The sequence below is a fragment of the Ranitomeya imitator genome, chromosome 6 (assembly GCF_032444005.1).
Source record: "Ranitomeya imitator isolate aRanImi1 chromosome 6, aRanImi1.pri, whole genome shotgun sequence".
NCBI lineage: Eukaryota > Metazoa > Chordata > Amphibia > Anura > Dendrobatidae > Ranitomeya > Ranitomeya imitator.
Window position 1 is genome coordinate 176,074,762 of NC_091287.1, and position 18,588 is coordinate 176,093,349.

Here is an 18,588-nt window from a genome sequence, read left to right on the forward strand (position 1 = left end):
AAAAATACCCACCCCTTACCCACCCTCAATGAAACCAAGCAAACAATCAGTCAATATTATGCAAAGACAAAGCAGCTGTAATCTTCTGCAGCCTCCAGTAGATGGAAACAACGGTCCTTGACAGGATCTTCCCAGGCAGTGTGCCCAATGAAAACAGAAGCAAAACCCCCCGGTTTACAAGAGGCAACCCCAAGGAAGTCTTCTGAAGTGGTTCCGAAGTAATTTGAGCACTTACTAGAATATCACAGGCAGCGATGACATCACTGAAGGGGAGGAAGATGGTGCCTGGAGCTGTCCGTGGTAGAAGCTTCACACCCAAGGAAAGTCCAGGGAGGTTTTCCGTTGTAAGTTGTGACACCGCCCGATTAGCGGTAACGTCACTGAGATGAAGGAAGATGGCGCCTGGAGCGGACCCTGACAGAATCCTCACACCCGGTGTGCCAGGTCCAAACGTAGTCAAAAGGGAGTGAAAAAACCCTTGGTTGGGTAGGGGCACACGTAAGGAAGGTCCTGGGAGGTGTTTCTTGGTAGTCTAAATGGTAGAAACGTGTGCAATACTGGTGGTGGTGCAAAGGTAGGTTCCCACACCTTACAGTATATATAAAGAAAAACCTTGCACTCAACTTTATGCTCTTAGTGAATTTTAATGTAGTACCCCAAAAAACGTTTCGGTCCAACACACCGGACCTTCATCAGTTACTACAGAAAGTGACAAAATAAATAAATAAAGTCATACATGAAAGTAAAATCAAATTAACAGAAAAAAATTATATACAAAAACCTATAACGGTTCACGCATGAGAGCTGAAGTAGTGAGACTGGTCTCAGAGAGAAAAGTAGGTTTTGGACAAAATGTCCAGCAGAGAGACTTATATCTAATATCTGGCACTGATGTGGAGAATAGGAGTGAGCGGGAACTATATCATAACGTACCGTACTATGTGAGGAGATACGAGGAGAGACAAAAACAGTGTCTCTGGGCACACAGAAAGAGCAGCGTCTGGGACAAAGAGAAAAGTGGTAACTTGACAAAAGCTGTTAGTGACGACGCATAGGAGTGCCCCATGTATCTTGTGAAATGCCATACCTGAGATGAAAACAGGCAAGTGTTAAGATCCACTGCGGGGAGATAAAGGACGTAAGTGAGGCAGAGCCCTGTTAAAGGCTAGATGGTGTGAGATAGGAGATGAAACATGATGCCGGCGTATTTACCTTAAACAGAGGAGGGGGTGGTGTGTGCCGTGCATAGACGCGAAGTCCTCCGCTCGTCTGAAGTGCTGGGGAACAAGCCGCTTTGAAATAGGAAAGGGGCGTGTATCTGGTAACGCTGAGCGGCGAATGAGAGTGCGCACAGGGTGGGCGGAAGCGACGTCGCCCCGAGGTCTAAGCGCTTACCCCAGGAGATGTGTGTGTCTCTCCTAAGCATGCTTATCCTGCAGATGTGACGTCGCAAAATGTGCAACGTCCGTGTGGTTTATGTGATGGAGCAATTAGTTCCAAATGGCACAGGGTTAGGTACGAATGTAAAAATATAGGGAGGACTTAATAAAGAGGTGGAGTATGAAGTAGGACAATGAAAGAAGAAAGTATGCTATTACAGTTGACAGGCATTTGACAGATCCGGACATGAGGACATAGCAGGTGCAGGTGAACTATGTTCCGTGGGGCGGAATTCAGTGGAGAGCGTGACCAAGTGGAGTGCATATAACTTCAATAGAGGCGACTCTATAATAGAGAGAAAAGAGGTTAGGTACAGAAGTATACAGTCATGGACAAAAATTTTGAGAATGAGACAAATATTAATTTTTCCAAAGTCTACTGCTTCATTTTTTCTAATGGCAATTTGCATATACTCCTGAATGTCAGAGTGATCAGCTTAAAAGCAATTACTGTACTTGCAAAGTCAATATTTGCCCAGAAAATGAACTTTAACCCCCAAAACACATTTCAACATCATTGCAGTCCTGCCTTAAAAGGAGCAGCTAACATCGTTTTAGTGATTGATCCATTAACACAGGTGTGGGTGTTGATGAGGACAGGGCTGGCGATCAATCAGTCATGATTAAGTAAGAATGACATCACTGGACACTTTAAAGGGACACTGTCACCTGGATTTGGAGGGAACAATCTTCAGCCATGGAGGCGGGGTTTTGGGGTTTTTGATTCACCCTTTCCTTACCCGCTGGCTGCAATATTGGATTGAAGTTCATTCTCTGTCCTTCATAGTACATGCCTGCGGAAGGCAAGATTGCACTGTGCAGGCATGTACTATGGAGGACAGAGAATGAACTTCAATCCAATATTGCAGCCAGCGGGTAAGGAAAGGGTGAATCAAAAACCCAAAAACCCCGCCTCCATGGCTGAAGATTGTTCCCTCCAAATTCAGGTGACAGTGTCCCTTTAAAAGGAGGCTGGTGCTTGGTATCATTGTTTCTCTTCAGTTAACCATGGTTATCTCTAAAGAAACACGTGCAGCCATCATTGCACTGCACAAAAATGGCCTAACAGGGAAGAGTATCGCAGCTACAAAGATTGCACCTCAGTCAGCAATCTATTGCATCATCAAGAACTTCAAGGAGAGACCTTCCATTGTTGTCAAAAAGGCTCCAGGGCGCACAAGAAAGACCAGCAAGCGCCAGGACCGTATCTTAAAACTGTTTCAGCTGCGGGATCGGACTACCAGCAGTGCTGAGCTTGTTCAGGAATGGCAGCAGGCTGGTGTGAGTGCTTCTGCACGCACTGTGAGGCGGAGACTCTTTGAGCAAGGCCTGGTTACAAGGAGGGCAGCAAAGAAGCCACTTCTCTCCAGAAAAAACATCAGGGACCGACTGATATTCTGCAAAAGGTACAGGGAGTGGACTGCTGAGGACTGGGGCAAAGTCATTTTCTCTGATGAATCCCCTTTTCGATTGTTTGGGACATCTGGAAAACAGCTTATTCGGAGAAGAAGAGGTGAGCGATACCACCAGTCTTGTCTCATGCCAACTGTAAAGCATCCTGAAACCATTCATGTGTGGGGTTGCTTCTCAGCCAAGGGAATCGGCTCACTCACAGTCTTGCCTAAAAACACAGCCATGAATAAAGAATGGTACCAGAATGTCCTCCAAGAGCAACTTCTCCCAACCGTCCAAGAGCAGTTTGGCGCCCAACAATGCCTTTTCCAGCATGATGGAGCACTTTGCCATAAAGCAAAGGTGATAACTAAATGGCTTATGGAACAAAACATAGAGATTTTGGGTCCATGGTCTGGAAACTCCCCAGATCTTAATCCCATTGAGAACTTGTGGTCAATCCTCAAGAGACGGGTGGACAAACAAAAAGCAACAAATTCTGGCAAAATGCAAGCATTGATTATGCAAGAATGGACTGCTATCAGTCAGGATTTGGTCCAGAAGTTGATTGAGAGCATGCCAGGGAGAATTGCAGAGGTCTTGAAGAAGGGTCAACACTGCAAATATTGACTTGCTGCATTAACTCATTCTAACTGTCAGTATAACCTATTGGTACTCATAATATGATTGCAATTATATTTCTGTATGTGATATAAACATCAGACAAACACTAATATAAACCAGAGGGCAGTAGATCATGTGAAAATATAATTTTGGTGTCATTCTCAAAACTTTTGGCCATGACTGTACAATGGATACACGCAAGATGGACATTGTAATGATGAAATGGAGGTACCGCCATACCGTAACATACTGGTAACGGACGTTTGGACAACGGAGCATATAATGCATACATACATAAGATGTTATCAGAAAAATAAATAAATAAATTAACAAATGAATAAAGTCTCCGCCCAACCGTTACTTAATGGATTCACAAATACCCTAGATAGGCCCTGTGGTTCCGTGAACAGATGTTTAATAATCCTATGAGCAGAATCCAATGTAACATAGCATTTCATATAGCACTTAAAATAGTATTCAGAACGTGGACTAGATTATGAAGTAAGTAACGTTACATAGGTATAAGGTAGTGCAAGAGGGGGGACTATGTTAGCCTGGCAACGGCTTATTTTATAGCACTTCCAACAAAGTAGACACTCCAGCTCCAGCAAGATGGATAAAAAGTTGCAAATTTTATTAATCCAAAGTGGCAATAAAAGCAGAAAAATTCCTTACAAAAAGTGGACCAGACAGGTGATTGTAAGAATACGGCTACGCGTTTCGACCTATAGCGGTCTTACTCATGCCCATGCAGCTCCAGGAATGAGCGCGCTATATCTCCCATACAGGCTTAAGACACGCCCCCCATATCACATGACAGGTTCGTAAGGTCCTAGAGCTACAAATGTCTGAACATATTAAAAATAGACTATACATACACAACATACTAAAACACTAACAATAGTGATACATAATTTCCGGCATATCCCGGCATTCTCATGACAAGGGGTTGTAATAGTGAGTCCATCCACTCACATAAATGCTCCGACATAGATCCAATTCCCGATATAATGGGACGCATCGCCGGAAAACCATCCCCTTTGTGTAATTTGGGGAGTCCATACATAATTGGTAATCTGGGGGACTCCACATATAAGTAGTCAGCCTGTTTTTTATTTATGACCGCCAAACTAACCCCTTCCTCAATCAAAATGGCGATTCTGGCATTGATGTCTTTGGTTGGATTTCTTCCAAGTTTTTTATAAGTGGATGTATCAGACAGTAGTTCATATATTTTCTCCTTATAGTCCTTCTCATTCATAACCACTATTAATCCACCTTTATCGCTTTTCTTGATGACAATATTATTTAAAGATTTCAGTTCATGCAATGCCTTCCGCTGATTATGAGACAAGTTATCATGTTCTTTTTTATTATGAACATCATACAACATCTTCAAATCCCTTTCAATTACTTCTTGGAATTTGTCCATGCATTCGACTCTTGTCTGTAGAGGATAGAAAAAGGGTTTTTTTGTTTTGAAATTCTCAGATGTATTACGGGAACCAAAAGTGGATTCCCCCTGTTGTTCCTTTGAGAGTCTCATGAGGCAATTCAATGTCACCTGTTCTTTAAAGTTTAGATTTTCAAATTCATTCACTACAGGAGTGATATTAGTACCAGGTGTAATGTTTTCCTCTGAAAAAAAATGTTTTTTTATAGTCAGATTTCTAATAAACTTATTAATATCTAGAATAGTCATAAATAAATTGAAAACTGAATCAGGTACAAAATTTAAACCCAAAGCCAATAAATTTAATTGTTCTTGTGTAAGAATGTGGGAGGATAGATTCACCACATTACTTTTTTCTGCTGCTACTTCTGTCTCCTCTTGTATCAGGTCATAATTCCTGGCAGACTTTTTGTGCTTCCTTCCTCCCCGTCTTTTACGTTTTTTGACGACTTTCTGAGTTTCTTTTTATTTCCTGAGATATTGCTTGTCATTGAGATGTCTGACGTACTCGCATTTGTATCCGAGGAATCAAAGTCTGTAGATGAAAAATTCAATTGCCCCAAATTCTTCCTCTGTTTCCAATAAACCCAGATCCAGTACATGGCTGGAATGTAAGGGTTTTTTTTAGATGTGGGACCTCTGCATGTAGCACCTGTGCACATATACAAGTAGGTAACATTTTCCAGAATTCGGATAATACCAAAGAGTATAAAATAAATAGTTTTATAAACTGCCATACGAAAAATGTGGTATATAAGGTAGATTGCATATTATGCTAGATCTCTTATATAGGGTGTACGTCACGTAAATTAAAAACTCGAATAACTGAACACATTAGAGACGCTATTAACCCCAATATATGAAATACAAATAAAAATATCTCTATGGTATCGAGACATTTTAATTTACAACATAATGGGGATATCACCACTCTAAGGGTGCAGGGTATTGAGAAAGTGTATATGTCACATTGCGGAGGAGATTCAAGGAGACGCCTGCTCACTAGAGAGGCTTTTTGGATCTACAATCTAAATACTCGTTATCCTGCAGGCATGAACAAGAAAAGTGAAATTATGTATCACTATTGTTAGTGTTTTAGTATGTTGTGTATGTTATAGTCTATTTTTAATATGTTCAGACATTTGTGTTGTGAGTTCTGTTTTTGGGCTCCCTCTGGTGGTTACTGATGGTACTGGGTGATTTGTGTTCTGCTGTCTCTGGTGTCCACCTGTTCTATTAGGATTTGGGAGTTTCCTATTTAACCGGGCTTTCTTGTCATTTCCCCGCCGGCTATCAAGGTTATCAGAGTGTTTTGTTACCTCAGCTTCTGGCTTCAGTAATCTTCAGGACAAGCTAAGTTTTGATTTTCTTGTTCCACGTTTTGCTTTATTTTTGTCTTGTCCAGCTTGCATATAATTGTCTCTTTGCTGCTGGTTGCTTTAGTGGGCTGTAATTGCTCCTCATGTTCCATGAGTTGGAACATGAGTTCAAGTAATTACAGGATGGTTTTTTGAAGGGTTTTTTGCTGACCGCGCAGTTTACTTTTGTATCCTCTGCTATCTAGTTTTAGCGGGCCTCATTTTGCTGAATCTGTTTTCATACTGTGTATGTGCCTTCCTCTCATTTCACCGTCATTATATGTGGGGGGCTGCTATTTCTGTGGGGTATTTCTCTGGAGGCAAGAGAGGTCTGTGTTTCTTCTAATAGGGGAAGTTAGATCTTCGGCTGGTGCGAGACGTGTAGGATCAACGTAGGCACGTTCCCCGGCTATTGTTATTTGTGTGTTCAGGTTTAGGGTCGCGGTCAGCTCAGGTTCCATCACCCTAGAGCTCGTTGGTGCTTGTCCTTTTGTGATTCCCTGCCATTGGAATCATGACACATTTGTAGCTCTAGGACCTTACGAACCTGTCATGTGATATGGGGGGCGTGTCTTAAGCCTGTATGGGAGATATAGCGCGCTCATTCCTGGAGCTGCATGGGCATGAGTAAGACCGCTATAGGTCGAAACGCGTAGCCGTATTCTTACAATCACCTGTCTGGTCCACTTTTTGTAAGGAATTTTTCTGCTTTTATTACCACTTTGGATTAATAAAATTTGCAACTTTTTATCCATCTTGCTGGAGCTGGAGTGTCTACTTTGTTGGAAGTGCTGCTGCTGGACGTCTGGATCAGGACGGGCTCCTGTGCTCCGCTTTCGATGGTCTGGTTGGTGAGCTGGCTGCGACTTTTTTAGTCGTTTTTTTTTCTTCTTGTTTTTGTATCACTTATTTTATAGGAAAGATGCCAGGTTATAATCCCTGTTAAGGCCTTTTGGGTGTAGGGTCTCCAGATTTTGGATCCAGAAAGCCTCTTTGCGCTTCAAACGAGCAATCCTGTTTCCTCCACGTCTTAAAGGGGGTATATGTTCGATAACCTGGAACTTAAGCTGCGAAATGTTATGGCCTTGGGTGGTGAAATGTAAGGGAATAGGTAATAACAGATTCTTACAGCGTATGGTGGATTTGTGCTTTGAAATGCGATCGCGTATGGGTTGCGTAGTTTCGCCCACATACAGCAGACCGCACGGGCACTTGATTAGGTACACTACCCATGAAGTATCGCAGGTAAAAAAATCGGGAATGCGGAATACTTTGCCTGAATGTGGGTGGTGAAAAGAAGTGCCTTTGAGGACGTTGTGACATTGGGAGCAATGGAGACATGGGAAAGTCCCAGTTCGAGGATTATGTAGGAACCGTTGACGTGGTGTTGATTTGTTGGTACCTATGTCTGCTTTTACCAGTGAGTCCCTGAGGTTGGGGGCTCGTCGGAAACAGGGAAGAAACGGTTCACGAAATTCCGGGATGTCCGGATGGCCACTTGCTAGGAGGTGCCAATGTCTACGGATGGATTTGTGCAAGACATAGGCGAAAGGGTGACATGAATGGACAAACGGAATCCGGGTAGTAGATCTGTTCGGTCTAGGTTGTGGAGGTACAGTAGCATTTTGGAGTATAGTGGTGGGGTAGCCACGTTGAACAAATTTGGAGGTCATTTTTTGTAGCCGAAGAGGACGGAGATCTGTGTGTGACACTATTTTAGAAACCCGGTGAAATTGTGATTTGGGGATGGACCGTTTGGCGGAGGAAGGGTGCAAGCTGGAAAAGTGTAGCAGACTATTGCGGTCCATGCTTTTGGTGTAAAGGTCCGTAGAAATAGTACCATCCGGTTTGAGTATGACCATTGTATCGAGGAAATTAATCCTCTGAGGATCATGTGACAGTGAATGTAATGCGTGGCCAGGCAGTATTAAGCCACTCAAAGAAAGAGGCGAGGGCTTCCAACGTGCCCCCCCCCCCCCCCCCATATGCAAAAAACGTCATCTATGTACCGTCTCCATAGGACGACGTTTGAGTTAAACAACGGACTTTGGTAGATAGTGCTCTCCTCAAAGTCCACCATGTAGCAGTTTGCATAGGGGGGCGCTACGTTGGAGCCCATCGCGGTGCCACGGACCTGGAGGTAGAAGTCATCCTTGAACATGAAATGGTTAAAGGTAAGAATGATGGTTAGAAGTTCAACGCAAAGATTGACTTTATCTTCCTGTAGGCCGGAATGAGTAAGGAGCCTGTGTACCGAATTGATGCCCTCTAAGTGTGGGATCGAAGTGTACAGGTCCTTAACGTTCATTTTTGTCAAGTTACCACTTTTCTCTTTGTCCCAGACGTTGCTCTTTCTGTGTGCCCAGAGACACTGTTTTTGTCTCTCCTCGTATCTCCTCACATAGTACGGTACGTTATGATATAGTTCCCTCTCACTCCTATTCTCCACATCAGTGCCAGATATTAGACATAAGTCTCTCTGCTGGACATTTTGTCCAAAACCTACTTTTCTCTCTGAGACCAGTCTCACTACTTCGGCTCTGATGCGTCAACCGTTATAGGTTTTTGTATATACTTTTTTTCTGTTAATTAATTTGATTTTACTTTCATGTATGACTTTAGTTTATTTATTTATTTTGTCACTTTCTGTAGTAACTGATGAAGGTCTGGTGTGTTGGACCGAAACGTTTTTTGGGGTACTACATTAAAATTCACTAAGAGCATAAAGTTGAGTGCAAGGTTTTTCTTTATATATTTCTTGGTAGTCTGTCACACCGCCCGATTAGCGGTGATGTCACTGAAGGAAATAAATGCCGGACCACCAGCGCTCATGACAGGGCCCTCAAAGATGATGTGCCCGGTACAAATTTGATTAAAAAAAAAAGGGGGGTAAATATATATATATATCTCAAAATGTGCACAATAAATTTCTGAATAAAAGTATGAATGGAAACAAAAATTTTCATAAAAGTCACATTATATGTTGCGTTAGAGGGTTACCTCAGGAGCTCGCACGTTTTGCGACCTACATCACCTGCGCCTAAGCCACGCCCCCGACATTTACCGTTGTTGTTGTTAGCCAGCAGCCTTCTTGCCAGTCTGTCTGCCTTTTGGCTTGGTGAACACACAGCCTTGAAGTGCTGCATAATCTGAGACTGGTTCATAAAGATGCACTTCTTAGTAAAGCTCAAGAAAAGATGGATTGTTGGGCCTGTTTCAGAGGAGCGTAGAACCTTATGAACCAGTTCGGGCTGAGACTTGCGTCCATGCACATGTACTCATGTGAAGCAGGCGTCAGTGTGTCTCTGACAAGGCTGTCCGTCATTTCTCTGCCTATGCAGAGAGGCTGGCCATATACCATTGACGCAGACGGACCATATGGTACCTGAGATCGGGCTGCAGCATGAATCTGATTATTTAAATACAATTTAATCAGAAAACCTCTAAAAGTAATGCAGTAGAATAAAATAATTGCTTTTCAAATTGTGTTTCTTCATGTTTATCTCTGCAAGTGTTTTGCTGATAAAGTATGAAAATATTTTTTTAATTTAAATGGCCTTTAAGAAATCTAGTTAGAATTGAAATACACATTTGACCACCCTGAAGGGGTTGCCCACTACTTTACATCCCCTTTGGCATGCCTGCCTGATAAAATAAGAACAAGGCATACCTACCTCCTGGGCTGACACTGCCCCTCCGCTTCGCACACTGTATCCCTGTTATTTTAGGACTTTTTTTATTGGCTACAGTGTAAACTTTGTTTATTACTGTGTTTAGTTTCTATTTCGCCTCATTGGGGGACACAGGAACCATGGGTGTATGCTGCTGCCACTAGGAGGCTGACACTATAACTTGAAAAACCCAATTACAATAGTACGGAATCTCAGAGACCTATAACCACCAAAACGAGAAACAGAGATCCCTAAAAAATAACTTTTAATAATACCATTAAAAAACTATATTTATCCAAAATATTAATAAAAGAGTATTAAATGTACCTAATGGACCCTAGAATGAACTACAATGAGTCCTACCTGGCAGTGGAGGTTGGCACCCTACTTTTCTACGGTTGGCGCCCCCACTCCTTGACGGCTTACCCTTTAAGGCCCTATTAAGGACCTATAATAGAAGAAAGGCTAAATATACTAATCACCTACCTGCCAGTGGAGGTTGGCACCCTAATTTACTGCGGTACCGCAGTAAATTAGGGTGCCAACCTCCACTGGCAGGTAGGTGATTAGTATAGGTGTTGAGAGTAGGGCGTATTTAGCCTTTCTTCTATTATAGGTCCTTAATAGGGCCTTAAAGGGTAAGCCGTCGAGGAGTGGAGGCTGACACTATGCACAAAAAAATTTAGCTCCTCTGCAGTGTGCACCACACCCACTGGCATTCTGAAACTCCTGTTTAGCTTAGTGTCAGTAGGAGGTGGACACGGGTCTTTCATTAGACCCATATCTACCTCAATGTGCGTCATTTTTTTTTCTGGTTTTCCGGAGGGATACAGTGTGAATAGTCACAAAGTCACAACTGTAATCCCACAATGCGGACTAGGAATACGGCGTGTACTGCCACCCTGTATCCTCATAGATCCCACAGCAGGACCAAGACCCCTAGCACACAAGCGTGCTTAGAAGACCGGTCCTAGCTCTGTCCCCCACCCACTCGCCCACCAGAGCCTGTCGGTTGGAGGAGACGACGTCCATCACCAGCTCCCTGGACGTCTGATACCTTCCCCGGTTTGAGATTAGTAGCGGATGACGTGGGATGTTTTAGGTGAGTATTCCTACTCCCACCCTCATGTACCTCTGAATCCCTCCTCATATCCGGGGTAGTCATGGGGGGTCCCTTGGGATTCCCTTTTGTTCGCAGAGGTGCGCAGAGTTCCAGGCTGCCTTTGGCCTAGTCGGCGTTTCCCCTCATTTGTTGCCCACAAGCAGCAAGGGAGACCCAGGAGAGTGCGGGGGTCATCGCTCCGTTCGCGCGACGGCCTTTGTAGGTGGCTGCGCTACCTCTTCTTGGCAGTTTTCACTGTTCTCTGCGCCCTGCGCGGTGGCCTTATAGGCAGCCGCACTGTTTTCCCTGCGGCCGCACTTTTTCTCTCAGCCCGGCCCTACAAGGCCGTCGCGCCGCTTTTCCGGTGGCCACACGTTCTCCGACGCCGCGGGCCTCTCTGGCAGTCGCTGGCCTCTAATTTAGGCCCCGGCTTCTCCCGGGGCCTACTTCTGGCGCCACGACTCCGCCCACTTCCTTTTTCCTCGGGCGGGCTTTTCTCCCGCCCGACCATCATTCCCTTGGCGATCTCCGCCCACCGGCGCCATCTTGGTGCTCCCGACCCCTTGCGGCTAGCTCCGCCCCTCTCCCGGTGCCACTGCAGAGTTGTATTTTAGCGCCACGCACGCCTCTCTCCGCCCTTTTCAGCACACAGTCTGGCGTCCTCATCTGCAGTCGCCATCTCGACCTGCTCCCCGGACGACAACGTGTCCCAGGTCCCCTTGACTGGATCGCTGCAGGAGTCGCATTACCTTCCTACTTGAAGGGCTATCTTCCCTGGGGGACCATCTACAAGCTGGGCAGCTTCTTCCGTCTGGAACCACTTCGTCTGCCGTTAGTAGCTCTGCACTGCAGACTGACACTCTCCTCTGCCCTCCTGTCCCCTAACCTTCTGGCATTTGTCAGGGACCCGTTCGTCATGTCTAATTCTAAGGGAGGTCGCTCTCACCCTCCTACTTCTTCCTCTACTACTTCTGCCTTAGTCAAACACTTTGTGTGTTCGTCTTGTAACTGCAAGCTTCCCTCAGGTCAGTCCTCTCCCCTCTGTCAGGCCTGCAGCAACCCTATTATGCCCACTGCCCAGGACCCCCCTGCTGATCCGCCTGAGAGTGAAGCCCCCACCCCAGGCTGAGCCTCCTCTGTCGCAATCGGTAGCGGATCTAAGGCCTCTTTCACACTTCAGTTGTTTGGCGTCAGTCACTACCGACATAGTGACGGATTGACGGATCCGTCACAATTGTTGAGAAAACTGTTCTAACGGATCCGTTTTTTTGACGGATCCGTTACTTGGGGGTTGTCTGGGAAAAGTATCTACTTTTTGTAGCATGCACAATTGAAAAAACGGATTGGGGCGACGGATCCGCCGAAAAAACGGTTGCGGCGGATCCGTCGCCCATAGGCAGCCATTCTATGGAATGGCGGACGCGACCGTCTCGATCCGCCATTTCGGCGTTGACAAAAAAGTTTCAATGTCCGTCTATTTTCAGAACACGTCCGTCGCATGGCGGATGGAACGGACGACCATCCGTCACAATCCGTCGCTAATGCAAGTCTATGGGAAAATAACGGATCCGTCAAAAAAAATTGACAGATCCGTTATTTGAGGAAAATGGCGGTTTTAGACTGACGCCAAACAACTGAAGTGTGAAAGAGGCCTTACACGGGTGTCTCAGACCCATGTGTCCGTGCTCGATCGGCTGCCCCTGCAGACTTCCACAGTAGCCAGCGGGTCGCAGGAAGCTCCGTCCGAGACTTCCAATATAGGCCACAAAAGATCCAGTCAGGAACGCCGGTCTGAGTCCTCTTCTCGTTCCATCTCACCTCATGGCCCTTCCCTGAGATTGGCTTCCCCCCCGGTCCTCCTCTCCCGAGTCAGGCGAGGCGTTCTCTGATGCGCCTTCGGAGAATAATTTGGAGCTGGACTCGAATCAAATCGCTACCATGAGGGATACGGTTCAGAGTCTCATTTGAGCGATCAATCAGACCTGTGGCAACAAAGATTCCTCTACGGAACCCGCAGATCAGGCGGTTTCGTTTAGATGGTCTAAACCACCCAACAAGGTTTTCGCTCCTCATCCTGAATTTGATGAGCTCCTGGCCAGAGAAAGAGAGAATCCGACCAGGCGTTTTCAAAGAGGAGAGTGCCTTGGCGTTTTATATACTTTTTTCCTCCGGAGCTCACCGCCAACTGGACTGCTTCTCCCTCTGTTGATCCTCCAGTTTCCAGGCTGTCCACCAACACGGTCCTTCCGCTGTCCGGCGGAGCATCTTTGAAAGATTCCAATGATAGAATCATAGAATCCTTTGCAAAGTCGGCCTTCGAAGCAGCCGCATCTACCCCATGTTCGACCTTTGCTTCCACCTGGGTTGCGAAGTCTATATCCGAATGGGCCAAATAACTCCATCTGGGCATCCTGGCCGGAGCTCCACCAGAACAGCTGGTGGATCTTGCTACACAGATTTCCCATGCTGGGGAATATTTGGTTTCCGCCTCCCTGGACGCCGCGTCTTGTGCTGCTCAGGCATCCAGTAATGTTGTTGCCATACGTCGCACCGTTTGGCTCAAGGCCTGGCAAGGGGATTTGTCATCAAAAAAGTCCCTTACCAGCCTGCCTTTTCAAGGATCATGTCTTTTCGGTTCCAAGCTGGACCAAATTATTAAGGACGCCACCGGGGGCACATGTTCCCCCAGTCCAGACCTCGCCGACCTCCCCCTAGATGGCAATTTTGGTCCTTTCAGCCCTTTCGTCTTTTTGCGGCGTCAGATTCCTTTTCGCAACAGCAGAGGCCAGAGGCATGGCAAGAGAAGAAGATGATATCCTTCAGACCCACTCCTTCCTGGTGTTCACACTACTCCTAAGGTAGATCCTCCAGGTCTAGGTCTGGAAGATCCACCTCGGGATTAAGGCTCACTCTACCCGGGCAGTCGGGGCCTCCTGGGCGGTGCACCACAGGGCTTCCGCCCTACAGCTTTGCAAAGCGGCAACCTGGTCTTCAATCCACACGTTCGCCAAATTTTACAAGGTCCATACCTACGCTTCGGCGGACGCTAGCCTAGGCAGAAGGATCTTGCAGGCGGCAGTGGTGAGTCTGATGGAAGTCTGTTTTACCTTCCCCAGGGACTTCTTTGGGACGTCCCATGGTTCCTGTGTCCCCCCCAATGAGGCGATAGAGAAAACAGGATTTTTGGTTGCTTACCATAAAATCCGTTTCCCGGAGCCTTCATTGGGGGACACAGCACCCTCCCATATTATTCTGTTCCTGTTGTTCTATGTTCTATGACTGTTTTCATGCTTACAGTTTTTATATTTGTTTTTATGTTCTTTCAACCTTATCGTTTTCTACTACTGCTTTCTCACCAACTGGAGTTTCAGAATGCCAGTCGGAGGGGGGAGGGGGGTGTACACTGCAGAGGAGGAGCTTAACTTTTTTTGTGCATAGTGTCAGCCTCCTAGTGGCAGCATCATACACCCATGGTTCCTGTGTCCCCCAATGAAGGCTCCGAGAAACCGATTTTACGGTAAGCAACCAAAAATCCTGTTTTTTTTGACAGATTAAAACAGCTAAAGAGAACAAATTTCTTACCTAAGATTGTAAATACAGAATTTCTCTTTTGATTGTGTAATGCATACTAGCGCATCTGAGTGAGCAACTCTGTGTACTCACGAAATCCGCTACATTATAAAATTCACATTCCACGAAGCACTAGATAAATTCCAATATAGGGTCACTTGTGGGGGGTTTCCACTGTTTAGGCACATCAGGGGCTCTCCAGTAGTTTTTCCTCACATATAGGTATCCGCGTACGCTGGAGAAAATGGACCCATACATTTGTTGTGTAATTTCTGCTGTTACCCTTGTAAATTTTAAAAATTTGGAGCTAAAAACATTTGTTGAAAAAGTTTTTCTATTTTCATGTCTCAACATTATAAATTTCTGTGATGCTCTTGGGTGTTCAAGGTGTTCTCCATACCCCCATACATGTAGATAAGTTCCTTGAGTGGTCACTTGTGGGGGGGTTTCACTGTTGAAGCACATCAGGGGCTCAATTATTTTGCATTTCACCCTTGTGTAAATAAAACAATTTGGGTCTAAAGTAAAAAAATGTATGAAAAAAAGTTAAATGTTCATTTTTTCCTTCCACACTGCTTCAGTTCCTGTGAGGCACCTGAAGGCTTAATGTACTTCTTGAATGTGACTTTGAGCACCTTTAGGGGTACCTTTTTAGAATGGTGTCACCTTTGGGTACTTTCTGTCATATAGACCCCTTAAAGTCACTTCAAATGTGAGGTGGTCCCTGGAAAAAAAAATGGTTTTGTAAATTTTGTTGGAAAAATGAGGAATCGCTGGTCAACTTTTAACCCTTATAACGTCCTAACAAAAAAAATGTGTTCAAAAAATTGTGCTGATTTAAAGTAAACATGTGGGAAATGTTATTTATTAACTATTTTGTGGGAGAGAACGCTCAGATTTAAGGGCATAAAAATAGTTTTGAAATTAATACGTTTTCAAATTTCTTTTGCCAAATTTCCGATATTTTCACAAACGCAGGTGATATCAATCAAATGTTACCACCGTCATGAAGGACAATGTGTCACGGGAGCCATTGAAGTGTTCCAGAGTTATTACCCCATAAAGTGACAGTGGTCAGAATTGTTCTTGGATTTGAAAACAGACTTGGGGGGAGGGTGCTTTTAATATGTGTAAAACTTTTTTTTTAATTAAATTCCATTGTAACAAGCACTATAAGCCACCTCCCAGGTAATAGTCTACTACCTATCTTCCCTTACCAGCTCTATCAAATCAAGATATCCATATCATTTCACATCTCCCTCAGTGTCTGGCCTGTGTAATGTAAAGGGTTATTAAATGAGAATAAACACCCTTTTATAATAATAATAATCTTTATTTTTATATAGCGCTAACATATTCCGCAGCGCTTTACAGTTTGCACACATTATCATCGCTGTCCCCGATGGGGCTCACAATCTAAATTCCCTATCAGTATGTCTTTGGAATGTGGGAGGAAACCGGAGTGCCCGGAGGAAACCCACGCAAACATGGAGAGAACATACAAACTCTTTGCAGATGTTGTCCTGGGTGGGATTAGAACCCAGGACCCCAGCGCTGCAAGGCTGCAGTGCTATCCACTGCGCCACCGTGCTGCCCTTTTATGATACAATGGGAAACATCTGAATTTGGCCGTCACTTGAGAACGTTGGCACTGTTGCTGTAAGTAACTCATTCAGTAAACTACTTGGCAGGTCATGGTAACTGAATGCTCAGAGGTTTACACGGAGCATATATAATGTTAGAGAGGCTACTTAGGATTTTCCCTGAAAGAAAGTGACTTCTCCCCTTTAGTGCTATTATTAAGTGGTAACGCTCTCGGGATCACAAACGCCTCCTGTATATATATGGCCCAGCTATGGCATCAGCCAACCTCTACATTGGTAACCAGGGTGGATAAAAATCAATGTTTTTTTTTAAAAAAATAAAAAAATTGGATTTTTTTTATTTAAATCGGATTTTTTTTATTTAAATTGGATTTTTTTTTTATTTAAATCGGATTTTTTTCAATAAACTGCTTTTTGAGGAAAATATTTTACCATCCAAAGGTTCTTCCATCATGAGATAAAGCTGAGTTGTTTAACTCAGTAGAATAAAGGCTGTATATGTGTAACATTCACAATGCCATGCTCTTCCAGAGGTTTCTGTAGGATTAGTGGGCAGTTTCTCTCCTATATTATCACAGACGCTCGCTTTAATTACGCAGTTCTCAAAACTGAATTTGACTCCGCAGAGGTCCCAGCCTCTTCTTCACGGCAAAAAAGTTACAACATGAACAGAGTTGAGAAAAAGACCTTAATCCTATTGTTCTACAAACCTATGAATACAGAATCAACCCCTTCAGTGCCAAGTCCAAGAAGTTAGACAATACTTTGGATTGTTTGGAGTGGAATAGATCTGCACAACACAAGAAGAATGTGAATCTAAGTGTGAGGAGGAGGAAGGGCAAGCAGACAAGAAAATGAAAGTGAAACTTTGAGCACAATACTGCAGCATAGCCACAGACAGACAAGTCTGGATCTGTTTGCGTGTACGATCTGAGGTTTATTACATTCTTTCCTTATAATGGCAGCAGGCTGTAAAAGATACCCAGTTTGGGAATATTTTAATGAAGCTCCTTCGCCTATCGGTAAGGCAGGCATGCGTGCAAAATGCAAACGATGCAACAAAGAGATGCAAGGCCTGGTGGCACGAATGAGGCAACATCATAAGAAGTGCGGTGATGAAGATGACTCATTATAAGGAAAGAATGTAATAAACCTCAGATCGTACACACAAACAGATCCAGACTTGTCTGTCTGTGGCTATGCTGCAGTATTGTGCTCAAAGTTTCACTTTCATTTTCTTGTCTGCTTGCCCTTCCTCCTCCTCACACTTAGATTCACATTCTTCTTGTGTTGTGCAGATCTATTCCACTCCAAACAATCAGAAACATATTGTCTAACTTCTTGGACTTGGCACTGAAGGGGTTGATTCTGTATTCATAGGTTTGTAGAACAATAGGATTAATGTCTTTTTCTCAACTCTGTTCATGTTGTAACATTTTTGCCGTGAAGAAGAGGCTGGGACCTCTGCGGAGTCAAATTCAGTTAGGTAGAAACTTTGATTTAAATCACTGATTTAAATCAAGCCTTACTGACTAGTGATTTAAATCGTGATTTAAATCGTGATTTAAATCAGTTAGATTTAAATCAAATCCACCCTGTTGGTAACATTATCCTTTGGGGTAATAAAATATCATTGGATGAAAAGTTGACAGCAATACTTAGTCTGGATTTCCTATATAATCATGCCCAGTCCGATTACAGCTATAACTTCTATGGTAACCTTCTGAATACTAGTATAGGGCTACAGGGAAAACTTAGGTGCACATCTGTGTCTCAGTTCTGTACTGTACACATCCAGTGTGGCCAATTCTGTATACTCTGATTTTATATCTTTGTATTCCACCTCATGTAGCTGGATTGATGGAAAAGAAAGTCATGGCTCTTAGAGGGGTGACACACAAAATCACCTTTTCATGAAGGGGTTAATGATCATTATGTCTCTATACGGTTTATCAGCCAGTGTGTACTGACCTATTAAGTAAGCGCCAATTAACTTGCATAAAGCAGATCGGCCCTCGTTATCGGCAAGACTCTGCCCATGTAAATCGAGCACAAGATAAAAGCCAGTAGGTTGTCAGGCCTCTCCTTAGGTATTTTCGGATTGTTGGGGTCCGTCACCTGGCACACCCCGCAAGAGATGGAAGCGCAGCAGCACAGCTCCATTCACTGTGTAGTAGCTGCAGCCAAAAACTGCAGCTCCGCTCCTCTTCACTTATTAGGGTTTGAGTTTATCCTAAACGTTGCCTAAATGCCCAGAGGGATTTTTTTTTTTTTTTTTAAAGAACCACAAATGTTATCAAATTTGTATATATGTCATATTGTTGTGTGTTATGTGGTTTTAGATAAAGACCCCACAAAACTACAAATTGTAAAAT

The 18,588-nt window shown here is 44.2% G+C and overlaps 1 protein-coding gene across 4 annotated transcripts in view; it reads left to right on the top strand.

Moving 5' to 3' along the window:
• The window catches only part of GOLGA4 (golgin A4), a 199,324-nt gene that overhangs the window by 123,889 nt on the left and 56,847 nt on the right, over positions 1-18,588 (top strand). The window lies entirely within an intron of this gene.